This window comes from Mchenga conophoros, linkage group LG8, assembly GCF_057382185.1.
Source record: "Mchenga conophoros isolate Kocher_MC1m ecotype Shallow Benthic linkage group LG8, M_conophoros_male_GT1.1, whole genome shotgun sequence".
In the NCBI taxonomy this organism is placed as follows: Eukaryota; Metazoa; Chordata; class Actinopteri; order Cichliformes; family Cichlidae; genus Mchenga; species Mchenga conophoros.
The window spans coordinates 10053976-10070598 of NC_140533.1; the positions used below are offsets into that span (position 1 = coordinate 10053976).

The 16623-nt window shown below is 41.6% G+C and overlaps 1 protein-coding gene and 1 long non-coding RNA gene across 2 annotated transcripts in view; one reads left to right on the forward strand and one right to left on the reverse strand.

The window, feature by feature from the left end:
* The window catches only part of shisa9a (shisa family member 9a), a 62451-nt gene that overhangs the window by 21553 nt on the left and 24275 nt on the right, over nucleotides 1–16623 (reverse strand). The gene's annotated exons all lie outside the window — the stretch shown is intronic.
* Nucleotides 5404–8150, forward strand: LOC146568122 (uncharacterized). Its single transcript, XR_014893576.1, has 3 exons — nucleotides 5404–5489; nucleotides 7222–7313; nucleotides 7409–8150. It is a non-coding gene; the product is annotated as an uncharacterized LOC146568122 (long non-coding RNA).

Sequence of the window (16623 nt, forward strand, 5' to 3'; positions counted from 1 at the left end):
TCTAATTAAATAAGTGATAATTAGATCTCAGAAGATGTGCAGTGGGTTGAGAAATGGGCAACTGCTCTACCAGAGCTGCACAGTCTGACTTTAAACTGCAGCCGAATGTTAAAACACAATGTGGGAATTGTTCTCTCGCTGCACTGAGCCTGACAGATAATTGCAAATTCCTGTTACTGAAGTCAAAGGTATACTTACTAAGTGAATACATTCTCTTAAAAGCCTCAATGCTGTCACTTGATAATTTGAGAAGGAAAGTAAACGTTACGAGACAAGAGAGCAAGAGTGAGGAATTAGAGTGGAAAAAGTGAAATGCGGAAAATGGAGAGGATACGTGAGGAGAAAAGAGAGAAAACGTCTCAAACGATGCTGACAGAGATATGAGGATGGTTTGTAAATATCGAAAGAAGCTAGACAAAAAAAGGAACTCATTAAGGTAAAAAATACAGGGCAAACAGACAAGGAAAACATGGATATTGTCATGGTCCTGGGCCATATTGGCCCAGTATTCTTAGTTTTCGTGTGTTTTGTATTTATGCCTTGGTTCCTAGGTTGTTCTGTTAAGATGTTCCTTATTTGATTACCCCCTGTGTGCCCCTCTATGTATCTGTGAGCCCTCGTTTCCCCTCTTTGTGTTTTATTCCATGTTTTCCCCAGGCGGTTATGTCCGTGCTCTCCTTGTGCTCTCTCTCTCCGTGTGTTTCCTCGTGAGTCAGTTCCTTTGGAACTTCCCAGTTTAGTTTCATATTATTTTGTATCGCCTTTATCTTCTGTCAGCAATAAAGCTATATTTTGTGTTCAGTCCTGTTTTCCCGTGAGTTTGCGTTTCGGTCCTCATCCTGCCTGCACACAGCCTAATCATGACAGATATTCCCAAGTCCCCCTCTCGCTTTTCTTTTAGCACCTCTTAAAGGTGTTCATACAGATGGCAAACTGAGGTGGGGAAACTGTGAAGCCTCAGCCCGACAACATCGATTTCCTCGAGTCATTTTCTCCCTGTTTCATCTCGTCGCCGAGGTTTCGAGTCACAGGGTGAGCTCAAAGTCCTTAAAATCTGCACAGCTCAATTGTCAAAGCGAAGCAAGTTCTCTTGTTACTAATTAAACACTTAAGCCCTGGCGCAGGCTCAAACCGCACGCACTCTTAACAGACACTGTGACTGACAAGGTACGGCGAGAGTGGAGACAATTAAAAAGAGCATCAAAGTGAGAGCCAGTGTGAGGCGTTGTAGAAAAGACTGAGACACGAGATTCCTTGATGTGATGAAATGTCCCACGGTGTTGTGTGAAATGAAACATGGACCCACATCCTAGTTTGGATAGATAACAGCGGCCTGGAAAATGCAAGGTTGAGTCATTTTCTGAGAAATTTATTGGACTTGCCAAATACACAGATGACGATGATGCGCTTGTCGGTTAAATACTTTGGGATTTACTGTAACGGTTTGGCAATGCGGGTTCACTTAAGGCGAGATGACTTTCACTGCAAAAAGTGAGGCTGTGTTGGGCGGGAGGGGTAAACTGTGAGGAAGAGAAGGAGAGAGACAACCATGACTAAGGAAGAAACAGCAGCGAAGAACTGAGTTATGATCCCGAAGCGCTCGCTCTCTCTCTCTCAAGATAAAAGCTGGTAGGCTGTTTTATTTTTCATGTGAGGCCAAAATGGCTGGGGTCAACAATTTTCTCATTTCATAATGGATTTTGTCTAGCTGAGGAGCACATTTGTAAAATTCAATACCCCACCAAAGCACAGGTGCACCTACCCTCTGCCATGAGCTCATTCAGCTCCATGAAACAGTCATGCCCTTCTAAAATTGTGATTGTATGTAAACGCTTTGGTTTACTCAAATTTAATTTTTATTTATATATGCTGCCATTTAACAACATCTGCCTCAAGTGGCTTTATATTGTAAGATAAAGACCTTAAAATATTACAAAGAGAACCCGAACCCTCAGACAATCCCCTATAAGCAAGCACTTGGCAACAGTGTGGAAGAAGAACTCCCTTTTAACAGGAACCAGAACAGGGAGGTGCAGCCATCTGCCACAAACGGCTGGAGGATGAGGGGAAAGGATGAAAATTCAGAGCACGCAGGACAAAACACAAAGTAAGGGAGAGAGCAGACATTCAGTAGTGTCTCTCTCTGAAGTGCTTAGTGCATCATGGAAAATGCCGTGGCATAACTTATGGCCCCAGTATATCTGCAGCATTGGTTGCTTCACGTGCTGCCAGTAACGCCATCACACATGCACATCAGAGCAGGCCGATATGACCAAAAATATCTATCACGATATACATTTGAAAATGTGCGATAACGATATAACTGATGATATAATTGACACTAGACAACATATTTTACAACTCCACAACTTTATTAGTGCAAAAAAAAAACCCCATCAATGTATTTTCCCTTAAACAAGCAGCTGTTTTTCATGTGCATTAAAGTTATATAAAAATGTAACAGTGCAAATGCAAATTCCTTGCTGACAGTTTAACCAAAAGGCATTTCCAGTGGAAATTGGCCGACATATCCTCAGCATAACCATGTATAATATCCACAAAACTTAAAAAGACGTTATACACACACAATACGGTAATATTATGTTGAAGCACCGTACGTATCACTCCGCGAGGCTCCCGCCTACGATAGCCGTAATGCTCCGACAATCCATCAAGCAGTGCGAGTTCGTAGCTTAGCAAAGTTGTACTGAAACATTTGACAGATTTTCAAGCGCCGTGTACCACATAAAATCGTTTCGAGGTCAGTAAACACAACCAGAATTCATACATAAGGCACACGGGATTATAAGGGGCACTGTTGATTTTCAGAAAAATCAAAGGACGGTTATAACGACGGCCCGCTAGCATGCTCTACCAAAAATAGTGCTTTGTTGTGTATCTGATGGACGAAAGCCAAACCAGTTCCACACCACTGAAGTTGCAGCACTTTTACAAACCAATTCTGGTTCATCCGTTTCATTCAACGACCCGCTTTCACCCTTCTCATTCTGCGTTGCCGCCATGCTTTTTCCGCCATGTGTGTATGAAAACAAAGGCACTGCGCATGCGCGTTTTACCCATATTCTATCGCGATATTTCATTTTCTTATCGTTGCCCAACATTATACCGGTATTACCGTGAACGGTATGATATGGCCCAGCCCTAATGCACATCCATTCATGCTCGCTGTTATGGCTCAGGTAGCTGCTGAAGTAACAATAGGTGTTGCACTGTTATAGTAAGTGAAGAAGTCAAAGCTGGAAATAAAGCTTTGACATCTTTTCAAAGTGTTGAAAAATCTTCCTCTGTATAATCTGTGTCTCTCTGCTTCTTTACTGATATATCCTTAAAGTGGTGGTAAACTATTATTAGTGACTTCATCTCAGCTCAAGCCAGGTGACAAAAATTGAGAGGCGCACAGCTGAGAAACACCGGCAGGCACGGTGAAGTCACTTTAATGTCAAGGTACCATTCGCAAAGCATCATGTGGTGGGTATAAAAAGCTTTAAGGGATGATTCACAATCACGTGATCCAGCCTTAACTACAAGCTTCATCAAAATGTAAATTTTAAGCTTGAGCTTAAAAGTAAGAGTGGGTGTCTCTCTCTTCATACCTAACTGGGAGTTGGTTCCACAGCCTCCCATTTTACTTTTGGAAATTCTTGCAACCGCAAGTAACCTGGGAGTCTGAGAGGAAATTGGGATAATAGTAGCATTAATTAATCTCCCTATCGCCGTTTGTGGGGTTAATCCAAGGAAGGAACAGGTCTTATCGTGAGTTTGCATGACTGCACATATGATTAATTGTTGTTACTTTCAGTTGAACTGTGGCAGCAACAACAGCATCATTCACCATATTTTTTTATTAATTTGGGAACTGACGCTTGCAGAAGTAATTATTAATAGTTCCTATTTGCTGTGTACAAACTAAAGGACTGACAGCAGGATTAACTTGACAGAGCTCTTTAAAACAGGATGATTCTCTAGCATTTCCACTGCCATCCCATAAAGTCTTTTAAGAGAAATTAAACCTGTCTCCAAACCAGGCTCAGGGATGGAAACTTGCATCAGGATTTCATCATTATGACTGTTTACTTACAAGAAAATGTCTGCCTTTATAGGGAGCAACCTTGCCTCATTCAAGAAAATGAATAAATAAACATTATCTATTATACAGTGCTGCTGTGATAGATCCCATTATTATTCTCCCCTAGTTTACTGTGAACCAGCATGCATCACAATCAAACCCTCTCATCTTTATGATCTTAGTGAAAAAGAACACACACATGAACTTCAGAAACAAACGAGGCACCCAGGTGACACCACACCGTGAGCCCATTCACCAGGATGACTGACAGCTGTCACCGGGATGTCTGTCAGGATGATAAAAGGGGATGCAGTGGGAGTCTGGTGGTGTGGTCACAGTGCTTCACCAAGCTGATCCAAAGCAAACTGATTCTCAGAGGTCACGACAGACTTTTACTACCAGTGACAGCCAGTTTTCTTTCCTCTCCCCTGCTGCTCAGAGATTTACCAAATGCTACAGCAACCAAAACATACAAAGAAATGAGAATAAATCAGATGCAGTTGGGAATCAATAGTGTAAATTAGGAAAAGATCTTGCAGTATTTTTACTGAATCGACTCACAACTATTTGGAAAATTCAGTGAGTCTTGAAAAAGATAGATATATGAAAAATTGATGTTAAAGTTCCCTCAAGCACAAATAGAGGATATTAGAGATTACGAAAAAGGCCAGGAGAAAAAGTATGTTTATCTAAGAGCAGAAAGATTAGAATGATGGTGGTGCCAGTGGAAGAAAACTATTTTATACCCATTTTACCAAGGGGGTAAACTGGTAAATTGCATGTGCATGTAGCAGACGTGGTCACAGTTGATTGCAAAATCTGCAGTTTGAGTGCAATTAGTAGGAAATCCAGAGGACATGCTGAATAAACTGCAACCACAATCAATGACCTTTTAATGAGTTAACAGCCCGTTATTTGACCAATTTATACAGTGAAAATGGAAGATTCGAGAGGGCTTTTATGCTTTAAATGGTTACATTTTAACTACATTTTACTTTTAAAAGAAAAAGTAGGTCTTTTTATTTGGACTAAAATAGCAGACTGCGATTTAGTCTCGAACCTACCTTTTACTTTTACACTGGGAAATGAATTATTGTACAATTGGCAAGTCTTCCCACTGTCATGATGCAAATAAATAAATAACTAAAAACCCTCTGTGGTGTCTGAAGTAGCCAATTTGGATGCTAATGAAAGTATTTATTGTTGACTTTGGACATAATCCTGTATGGGGATGTAATCCTCTCCCGGAGCTTTTACTCTAGTAACAATAACAGAAAACATATGCTTCCCTATTCATTTCACTGGTGTTCTGTTGTAGGTGGCTCGCTATTGACCAAAAGAACACAGAAATGCCTTGCTGCTGCCATGTGCTACTACCCTGTGTGTGTGAGGAAAAGAAAAGGTTAGTGAAATATATCTTTCTGTAAAACGCTGTCTAAAAAATCATATGTGGAATGAAAGCATACACTGGAGCCATGAATCACGTAAGGTATTTGCTGCTGTGCTTTTGACCTTTTTTAAATTAAATTTTTGAATATTTTACACTTGTGTTTTCCTTCAAACGCCCCTTTTTATAACCATAGATAAAGGCCTGCTTTCTGCCAGCGTACATGAAGATGAATTTAGCTACACTTTGGGGGTGTCAGTAGAAGAGATATCTAGCACTGTTTTGTTATTTAGCAATAATTAATCACATTTATTGAAAACAATGCTAAGACCAAGAGCTTTTCTTAGCCCTAAGCAAGTATTTTTTGAAACCTATATTCAAGCAGCAACCTTCAGCACCAAAGTGTCGCCAAAAAGCTAGCTTCAAGTGGCCTTGAGGTTAGCTTAATCTAAGGTAGCTGTTACCAAAATGGCCTCTATAGCAAATTTCTCCTTTTGTAACAACTTTACCATTTGGATTTTTACTAATGCATAAGTTACGTCTGTGTAAGTCACTAAACTGAAACTCTCTACCATGTTTGTGGTGTTGGTGCTTGTTGAAGCATATTTAATAATAATAATAAGAATAATACAAACTGTCATTATATTCGATTTGTGCTTCACATTTGTAGAATAAATACAACTTAATAGATATTAGTTAGTATTTAATTTGGCCAACACTTATTAGGATATATCTGTGTTATGCAGTGTATTATTATTTTACGTTTCCAACTTGCTAACTAAGCTTACTAGTGTTTACAAATGACCTAGCACCCTACCCTGTAGTTAAAAAACAAAACCAAAAGAACCACAACAAACATGGCCCCACCCAGAAGGCTGGATGATGTCACTGTTTCTACATCCATCTTTCATATACAGTCTTAATCTCACCTAAAAGCAAGTGAGAAACAAGTAAGCAGCATGTTAGATGGAAAACTTTAAAATAAATAAATAAAAATAACTGTTCCCGGGAGATAGGTCAACACAAGCTTCCAGGATTAAAGTAAGGTAAGTCAATGCCTTCTCCACTCCACCTATCTGCTTTTCCCCCTTTTGAACTGAAAATACATGAATGTAAGAAACACAGGTAAGAAACAAAAAAAATCCAATACCATCCTGCTGGAGGACTTGGTGGGATTAGCGCAGGGGGCTGAAAAAGTTTGCTGCAAGCTGTGTTCAGTCGATGTTGTGCCAGTTTTGAGGGAAAGTGCAGAAATTCTTTTGAAAGAGCTGTTGATGCAGGCAGCCCACAGCGCCGACTTATAATTGAAACCAACAGGTAGCCTGCATTGTTTCCAACGGCAGGTGTTCCATATCACAGCCAGTTGTTGTATAGGTCAGTTTTCACGACTCTCCTCAGACCTCTGCGAGTTTGACAAGATTGATGTCTGACTGTGCAAGATTACAGACCAATATAAAATATTTATTGCTTCTGCTGTTTTTCTCTCCCCACAAACACTATGGCTTCTTGCAAATCTACTGTAACAAGGTCTGTCTGTAAATTAGCTTAAGGTTGAATCATTCTTACGTCACATCAATCACTGACAGTCAGAAAGGGATTTTATTTACACGAAGGTGTCACAGAGGGCCCGCTTAAGCGCTTGCGCGGGAGGGGGGTGCGATTGCGTTTGGTTTGAAATGTATGCCACCATTTGAGCCTTTCATTTTGGCATTAAAGAAGTTGACATTTACATGAATTTACACTGCAGGGCGAAGGCGCAGGAGCTGTCAGGATTACAGTGAGTGTGACTGCGCTGATGAGACAGCATGTGGATGATGATGATGAGCTTATGACCACCAGGTAACAGACAGTGCAGTCAGCAGTGCACGACAGCGAGCGCGCACGGCGATTTCAAAGCTGCCTTCTCTCTCTCTCTTTCTCTCTCTCCCTCGCAGGAAGCCAGACATCCAGCATGGAGCTGTGAGGCAATCCTCCCGGGGCGCAAACGGTATCTGAGCTTTCCCAGACGAGAATGTATTCTTTTCTTCTACACATTGAAGGAGGGGAAATAAGAGCACACACATCGGGTTGCGTCCCTTGATGTGTGCTGTACAGCTGTGCGTGCGCAAGGGAAAGGAAGGGTTTAAAAAAATGATAAAGACAGACACGGATATCAATAAAGAGCCATAGCACATGTATGTAGGAGTGTTTCTATCTATCTCATGCTTGGCCTGGCTCGGCTCCATCGCTACTGGTTGTACAGTGTAATTTCACCGCCTGTTTGATTCGGCACTAAAAAAAAGTGTAAGCAGCTGACTCATCTATTATTCCGTCTTTCTCCTCGCTCTGCAAGTGGATTAACCCTCTTCTTTGCTTCGGCTCGAGCCTCTGCTTCTCTGTTGTTACTCATCTTTCTCCATCTCTGGCTTGCCCCTCTTTCTCTCTCTCTATCTCTTGTCATGGCAACAACATTCTCTCGCGTAGTATTTGCTCTCCAGCACACGCCGAGTTCGCATTGTCCCGCAGTCACCCGCGCCCACATATCAACAGGCAGGCCGGCTGTACAGTACTGAAAAAAAAGGAAAAAAGTCATTGTTATGCAACCTATGTTGTGCTGCCTGCTGCTCTGTTGGTCTGTCTGTTCATCTCTCTCTCTGCTGATTCTTCACGTGTCTTGTTTGCCTCCTATGAGTTTGTTCTAGGTCACATGCTAGTAGCTTTGTAAGGCACAGTCACAATAAATAAATAAATTTTTTAAAAAGCACAGGTTTTATTGAAAGACATGCAAGTGGCAAACAGTCAATTTTATGATTCATGGCAGGATAAAGCACTTTCAATGTTGACAGAAAAAGTCTACACTGGCAATGGAAAAACCTGTGTAAATAGAGCCTGAAAATGAAAGATGAGACATGTGCAGTTATCCAAAGCTGCTGCTGCCTGTGTTGCTTTGTGAAACTGAGACCTAGTGCTGTGCAATGCTGCAAATTTTATTTACCACAAAATCACTGTGATTTGTTACTTTCCACAATAATATAAATTATAAATAACTCCTTTTAGCTTTTCATGTATTTTGAAACTATGTGTTTTGGAGACCTGAATGTAAATGTGCCTCTCTAAAGCACTTTGGGTCCACTTTTGTTTAAACATGCATTAGGTTATAAATAAAATAGACGTGACAGTCAACACTATTTTTGCAAATGCATGTTTGAAAAAAAAAAGATTCAACACAATTAATTGGGTGACACACTGAACTTATCGCTCCAATCAGAACAGCACTGATCCGATGCCAATACTGGTATTGGTATCGGTACTATGGATATTTGGATTGATCTAACATGTGACATAAGGATGATGTGAAAATTGTGCCATACGCTTCCCTATAAACTGGGAAAAAAAGAAAAGTCTCCTTTATCATTTGTTAGGAGTTCTTGCCTTGTCAGAGATCATCCACGCGGAGCGTGCACACACATCCTCGCATTTAAGTGAGAGAGTGTGTGTGGGGTCCTCTGTGTTTCTCTGCATATGCATATTTAGTCACACTGAAAATGGTAAGCAGGTTATGTGTGAGACTGCGAGAGCTTCCGCTTTATTCGCCCTGCTGTCTGTTTACAGCGCATAAGAAGCTGCATCTGTCTTGACCTCATCCCTCCGGGCCCATATCTCTCGCCTGCAGCATGGAGGACAGCGAGGATCACAGAGCAAGCAGGGGCCTCTCTATACGACTGCTGAGCTCATGGGAATTTCACTGGAAGCCGGCTGTAAAATCCCCCCTTTTGAATGGCGGGCGGTAAGGTGAGGGCTCGAGCGAGGGAAGTTTTTACGCCCTGAGGTGAATGGGTCAGGCCCTCGTGATTGGTGGCCACGGGGGGAGGAAAACCATCAGATGCTCGCGATAATACCGCATAAACATTAAAGTTCACTAGAAGAGTCAGACAGCTAGAGAAGAACAGATGTCCGAGCCTCCATGGGTCTTGCTACCTGCTGGTGCTGTCAGCAGTGGGGAGGCGAGTTTGATGTGTAAGGGCCAGAAAGCTCACAGAAAGAAACTATTTTGACACTGATACTTAGACTTTGTGCCGCTGCCAGAGCCAAGCAAACAGCACACAGTTTTTAGAGGTGTTTCAAAAGTCAAGGAGTGAGTAGTAAAAGCTACAGGTATTTCAGGGGTAATTATAGAGTAGGAAAGGTATACATAGAAAGACTGCAAACAGTTAGCTAAAAGTAATGCATAAGTGTATGAAAATAGATAGGTGAGTAAAATTTTATTTATTAGTTACTTAGCACTAAAGGCAGGTATTTATGTCTGTGAGATTGTTTCTCATGTAAATATACTTGGACAAAAGTACTGGGCCACCTACACGTTACACCCTACAGGAGCTGGTCCGTCACAAAAACCCATGCCATGAAGCTCACGGCGCACGGTTTTTGTGCTGATGTTAATGCTAGACGAGGTCTGGAACTGTGCAGTTGTTGAGCCAGCAGAGCGTAGGACACTTTTACACACTTATGCACATCAGTGCTTGCAATCCAATGCTACTTCCTGGCTGGTGGATGAGTGGTACAATGAGTGGTTGTAGTTGACTGTGCAATAAACTACTATTGGTTCATAAACATTAATTAATAGTAGTTTTTTTTCAATGTTAAATTGCTAAATATTTTAAAGATTCAATTCAGCTTAAACTCTTTTCAAATAAACATATCTGGAACTTGTCTGGTTGCACTGACCAAGGGTTACTTGAGATTTCAGAACCTCCACTTTTCAGACTTCAGGACTGTGAAAACTCCTGTTGCAACACGATAAAAGAATGTTACAGTAGAAGCATGTCACTGCATCAGCAGTCATTCATTTGCCCAGAAACAATGCCTTTAGGACTTGGGCGTGCATTGTCATGAATAATATATATCATGTAGCTTTGCCTGAAGGCTGCTGTACAAAATTCAGTGCACAACACTCTGTCGAGCAACATGTCAGACCCCTCAGCCTTATATATGGCCTTGTTTTCCAAACATTGTTCATCTCATTATCATCACCATATGCTGCTAGCTTTGTCTTTGCTCATTAGAGAACTGCTATTTAGGAAGAGATGATGAGGGAGAACTCAGGAAGGGAGCACGACGGAGAGAGGTGCCGTCATGAAATCCTTATGAGATCCAGAGAAATATGCAAGCCGACTCCAATTCCGAAGCTGAGCACATACCTCTGAGTAAATCCCGTGAGAACTGACCATTAAACAGATAAGAGTGTGATGCAGAGAAACACTATTATTAAAAAGTCTGTCATGGGAAATGGTGGAGGGAAATGATAGCAGAGGGAATAGCTTATCTACCCTAATTGTTCCTCCCTGAGCCTTTGAAAGCACAATGACTTCCCCTGCACCCTTTTATGATTAGAGCTTTCCGTCATACCTCCCTTATTTTGAAGAGCTATCGATTTCTATTGTTCCTTTTCTCTCTGCCTCTTTTCTGTTGGTGGAACATTTGCAGTAAGATTCAACCACTGTCTGCCTATTGTATTGTCTTGTCTTGTCAAAGCACAATGCATTGACTGCAGTCTCACAGGACATTGTTACAGAAAGTCACTGAATCTATAGTAAGATGTCACTCTGATAGCTGCTTATCTCAGTCCACTTGAGTTGTGTTTTAAAGGTTATCTGTGCGGGAGCTAATCCCACACAGATTATCCAGCAATTCAAATAATGGCCATCGCTGTCCCGTGAGACATTTTCACTCTGCATTCAGGCTGATGCGGCCAGTCGTTTGTACCGGCATGTTACCGCCACAGACTTCACTGCATACTTAAAGAAATCGGAATCGTGACGTCTACTTTGGACAGAAGTGAGCAAATGAAATGCAAAATAACACATCCAGATTAAAAAGATCATCTTATCAGATGCTTAAAACCACAAGGCCTCTGCAACCGCTGGGTGCTGACAGATGTCTGGGAGAACACCGGGTCGAAAACAAAAGGGAAAAAAAATTGTTTGGAATATAAAGAAGCTGCAGAGTACTGCCTAATAACTGCAATTTCATATCAGCAAGAACTCAAACAGTACATTAGCTTTGTGTAGACAGTTACAGTTTAATAAGCTTTAATTAGTATGACAGGCAACCCCAGTAGGATCTTCCGGTGTAGTATTTCTCCTGAAACAACTGTTGGTCCTAATGTCTTGTTGCAGTCATTCAGTCATGCTCATGCATGCTTAAGTTTTAGTGGCACAACAATTGCTGGCCCCTGTTGCAGCCCCCTTCAATGACCGATTGGGGGTGAGGGGAGGGAGACGGGGCAAAAGGCAAACTGTGGAAGAGACCAAGAGATCCAAAGTGGTGTATAGTGTATGATGGTGTGAAGAAACACTCACTGCATCATGAGAAGTGATGCAGGCTTACTTGTGGTTCCTGAGGTATTTAATAGTAGATTGGGAGGCAGAGCCTTCAGCTTTCTGTCCCTTTATTTGTGGAACCAGCTCCCAGTTTGGATTCATGATGCAGACATCCTCTCTACTTTAAAGATTAGGCTTAAAACTTTCTTTTTCTATAAAGCTTATTATCAGGGCAGGATCAAGTGACTCTGAACCCTCCCTTACTAACAGGGTACTGCTGGGTACTTCTCATGATGCAGTGAGTGTTTCTTCACACCATCATACACTATACACCACTTTGGATCTCTTGGTCTCTTCCACAGTTTGCCTTTTGCCCCGTCTCCCTCCCCTCACCCCCAATCGGTCATTGCAGAGGGCTGCCACTCCCTGAGCCTGGTCGTGCAGGAGGTTTCTTCCTGTTAAAAGGGAGTTTTTCCTGCCTACTGTCACTATGTGCTTGCTCACACGGGATTGTCTGCGTTTTGGCATTTTCTCTGTATTATTATAGCATCTTTACCTTACAGTATAATATTGAATTGAACAGAATGTCAATAAATTCTGTATGGTGAGGCATACAGACCTTGAGCTGTGAAATCAGAGGGGAAAAATATTGGTGTGGTGGATTCAAACAATCAATTTAGTGCTAACAGGTAAAACAAATTTAACCCGAAAACAGTCTGTCATTTTTTTCTGTCTTATTTTTTCCCACATGGTTCCTCACCTCCTGAAAGGCTATCAAAGAAAAAACATTTTTTACTTGTTTTTTGTTAGAGTTCAGGTTTTTGTCACACGAGCCTCGGGCAGTCATCTTCTGTGGCTCCAGGCTGGGTGTTCCTCCCTGTGACAGGGCTCATCAGTCACCAGGCCACAGACGGAGAGAGGGAGACAGGCTCTTGTTGTAAACAAAGGAATAAATACCTGCTCCACTAAAGCACATGATTGACAAAAGGCAGCCCTTATTCATCATGATGACGGAGCACCACTCAAGGAAATGGAGCATCCACAATGACATCTTTTGTTTTCTCGATGATTTTCTGTCTTTCACTGAAAAGTGTTCCATTTCTAAATCTTCCCTGATTCTTTCTGATGTTTTTGCCAAATAGAGGTCAGCCTTTAAAAACTTCTTGTGTCCTTTGTGTTTGACTTCTTCTAACTTCTTTCTTTTCTTCCCCCGTGAGTCTCCTTTTTCAAGCACTCTGAGTCTTTCTTGCCTTCCTGATTGGCAGTGCCACCTTGACTTACTGGGGTCATACCGTTCACCCCCCTCATGCGGTGTTATGAGTCAGCAGTGGGGCTGCCGCTCTATCAACTGAGGGCAACACGCTGTTAGAGACAAAGCAAGACAGAGTCAGACAGATCGGGAGGGAGGCAATGGAAGATGGTGATGATAATGATGTGCGTCTCCATGGGGGGCTGACACTCCGACAACATGTCAGCAGTGCCGACCCAGAACCTACCGAGAGAGAGACAGACATGACACTGCTTTCCAACAGTTGCTCGGAAGGATCTGTCAAGCAGCTGTGGTATTTATGTTGACAAAAGTAAATTAAAAGATATGCGATTAAACTGAAGGAATGTGATATTTAGCTGGGATTAGTTTTATAATTGTAGCAAAAGCCCAGTGTGCAGTATTGTACTGCGGAGCCTTTGGTTACAGCAGAATTAAAGGGCAGTTCATTGATTTTTACACATGAAGTTCAGTTCGCTTGTCATAAGGAGTAAGATTCAGGCTTTGACTTTCCAAAGTTTGGAAAAAATAACCCTGATGCTGATCCTGAGGCTTCTCTTGAGACTAAAGAGCCAGATTTACTAAGTAAGGCTAATAAGCATGAGGCGGCCACAATCCATACAGAGAAAGGCAATCGGGAATCAGTAGGGAAATCAATGGTGCTATAAGAAGAACAGATAATGAAATTGGTATCAATAGATTCTTACAAGTACCTTTGCATGCACAGCTTGTTATTTGCAGTCTGACAATAACAATACAGTATGAGCATAGATTTTCAGGATATGTTTCTGAGGCAGCTGAAGGAGAATCCATTTTTTCTTATGCTGGAGCAAAATCTCTAATGTGACACTGAAGGACCGAGGTGGTTGCATGGGGTCCAGGAGGTGGGGGCAACCTTCAATGAAGGAATCCAGGTAGCTGGGATTACAGGATTCATCTAAAGAAGAGGTGCTTTACTGCAAACACATCGATCACGTGACCCTGGAATGTATTTGTAACGGTTGTGCGTCGAAGAATAGAAAACTTTATTTATTTACCAATAGATTCTGACTATTCAGTTGTTTACAAATTTACTGTTGCTGTGCAACCACACCATTTCAATTTAAAAGAGCGCCTGATGTTTTTTCTGCATGCCGTGTGATGCTTGTATATTTGTTAAAGTCAAAGGAAAGACTGACTCCTGAATGACATTGTTGGTATATATGATATTTTTCAATATGTTAGCTAACATGTACAATTAAAGAAAAGGAAAAATATACATGAAAGTTGATTACTGTAGGGTGCAATAATCTGCCAGCCAAACTGAGACTTTTTAATAAGCCCCATGCTGATCTCCTGCCTTTTGCCCCCGTATCAGGGGGTGTTGGGGCTTAAGAGGTTAAGTTCTCTGGATTTTATATTTGTTTGTTTTTGGATGAATTCAGATTCAGGTTAGTTTATTTGTACCTGTAGGTAGATTTGAGCTTCAGTAACTGAGTCATCCATCCAAGTTCAAACTGCAAAACCACTCACTGTAACTGATGACACGGAAATACTTGCTCAGTAATAAGAAAATAATGACATCTTGTGGCTTATTTACACCTTCAACACTTCCCATGTTCACCGTGCACATGTAATAAAGTTGTGTCTGCGGTATTTCAGCATCTAGCTAGCCAGAAGAGAAGTGAGCATAAACAAAGTGAGCAGGGTTTTTTGCTTTTTTAAGTAGCAGGTCATTTCAAATCCAACTTTTTAAATAGCTCAACAAATATGATCAGCCGAACAAACTCATTGTCATAGAATGTGTCTGCTAGCTAATGTAAAGCTGCTGTATTTCCCAGGAGTAGAAAAAAAGATTAATGTCCGACACTCAGAGATGGACAAAAATGTAAGAAAGACAGGACATGATAGGAAGAGGAGAGATTATTTTCAAAGGTAAGGACCGCTGTGTTTAAAACGAACATTAGATCTATGTTGTGAGCTATTTCTCAAACGTTTGACAAGAACTTGATTCTGTGTGATTAATATAGTTTCACTGTCAACTTGTTGTCCTGAAAAAAGGCAAGGTTTTAGTAAAGTGGCTACCAGAAACATTTCAACCCACAGCCTAGAAGGAAAACTCCTGCAAATACATATGCAGCTATAAAACAAATCTACGCCTTTCCACCACTAATACTTCACTACACATCTTGATCCCCACGCATAGGAAACCTGACCTTAAATTCTCTCTGAAACCTAAAAAGTACAATCTGTGAAACTTTGAGAAAAGCTGACATTATGGAGGCAAGGAAGGTCTGACAAAAAACACATCCATCTGTGCTGTGGTGAGGTCTTTGGTTTTCACTAAGGTTTAATTTCTCTCATTGTCAAATTAGACAGGAAAACACATCACTAGAATATATTCAAAACAGAAAGAAAAGCCTCTAAAACACCCTGAATAACGGCAGTAAGATCTATGTTAAAGCTTTTGCAATCATGAAGGCCTTAATCTAGACATATTAATTGTTGTTAGGCTGGTAGCTGATTCGTGATACTTTCCTCACCTTAACACTTAATCCTGCAAACAGAAAGGAACCGAGGTTTTGCAAGCTGACAATGTTTAATTAAGTGTAACCTCTGAAATTTCAGCCCCCCTCCTCCTGCGGTCTCTGACCCAAAGTCTGTTCCACTGGCTCTGCTAAAGAGAAGCTTTATGTTTAAAAGCTTTAGTCTGCTGCACCTGGCCCTTGGGCTGAATCCCTGGCAGATTTAAGCATCAGAGCACAGCTGTGTGGGACTTTTCTTGGCCTGCGAAGACAAGGCAGAGGAGAGGGCAGCTTTCCTCTCACAGAGCAGATTTCCTGCAGCGAGCAGCAGTGGGATGAGAAAAGCATGACAGTAATTGTTTGACTCAAACAAAAAAAAGGACTGCACACAGTCTAATCCATCCCAGAGTGATATTAGCAAGTGTTTCTTTGATTTTTTTGCTCAACAAATAAAGTAAAGACATCAAGGACAAAAAATAACGCTTGAAAATCATAATCTACAGATATAATGTGTCTTGTGATCGCAGACTCAGAACTTTATGGCCTTCGGAAGTTTCCAAAAAGCTTTTTCATGTTTTGCATGTGTTCTGCAAAAAAAAAAAAGCCACAAGACAACGTATGAATAATGGAGCGAATCAAGGCGAGGGTGCATAATAGCCTTTCATCTCATGGCCCTTTCCCGCACTAGCTAAAAACACAAATTTTTGCCGTCTGTTCTGCTCTCCGGGGGCAATGTGACGGGGGGCTCTTCCACTTCACCGTGGCTGCGATATGTTGTGGTTTGTGCGTGCACTTGGCTGCGTAGTCGAAGCGTAATTTCCTTAAAGTCACTGTGAATGGATGCTGCAGTGTTCATGTAGCATTAGTTTAGCAAAAGAATTAAAAAAGGGCTGCTGCAGGGCCAGATTGAGAGCCTCGGTGTTTACAGTGATCTCTTCTCTATCGCTGCCTCTGTGTTGTGGCCATATGCCTGTCTGATATCAGCACATGGTAGGCAACACACTCTTACCCATGCGCCTGTTTATTTGTGTACCTGTTTATCTGTCTTCTCTTTCACTGCGAAGAGAGCCTCCTCCTCC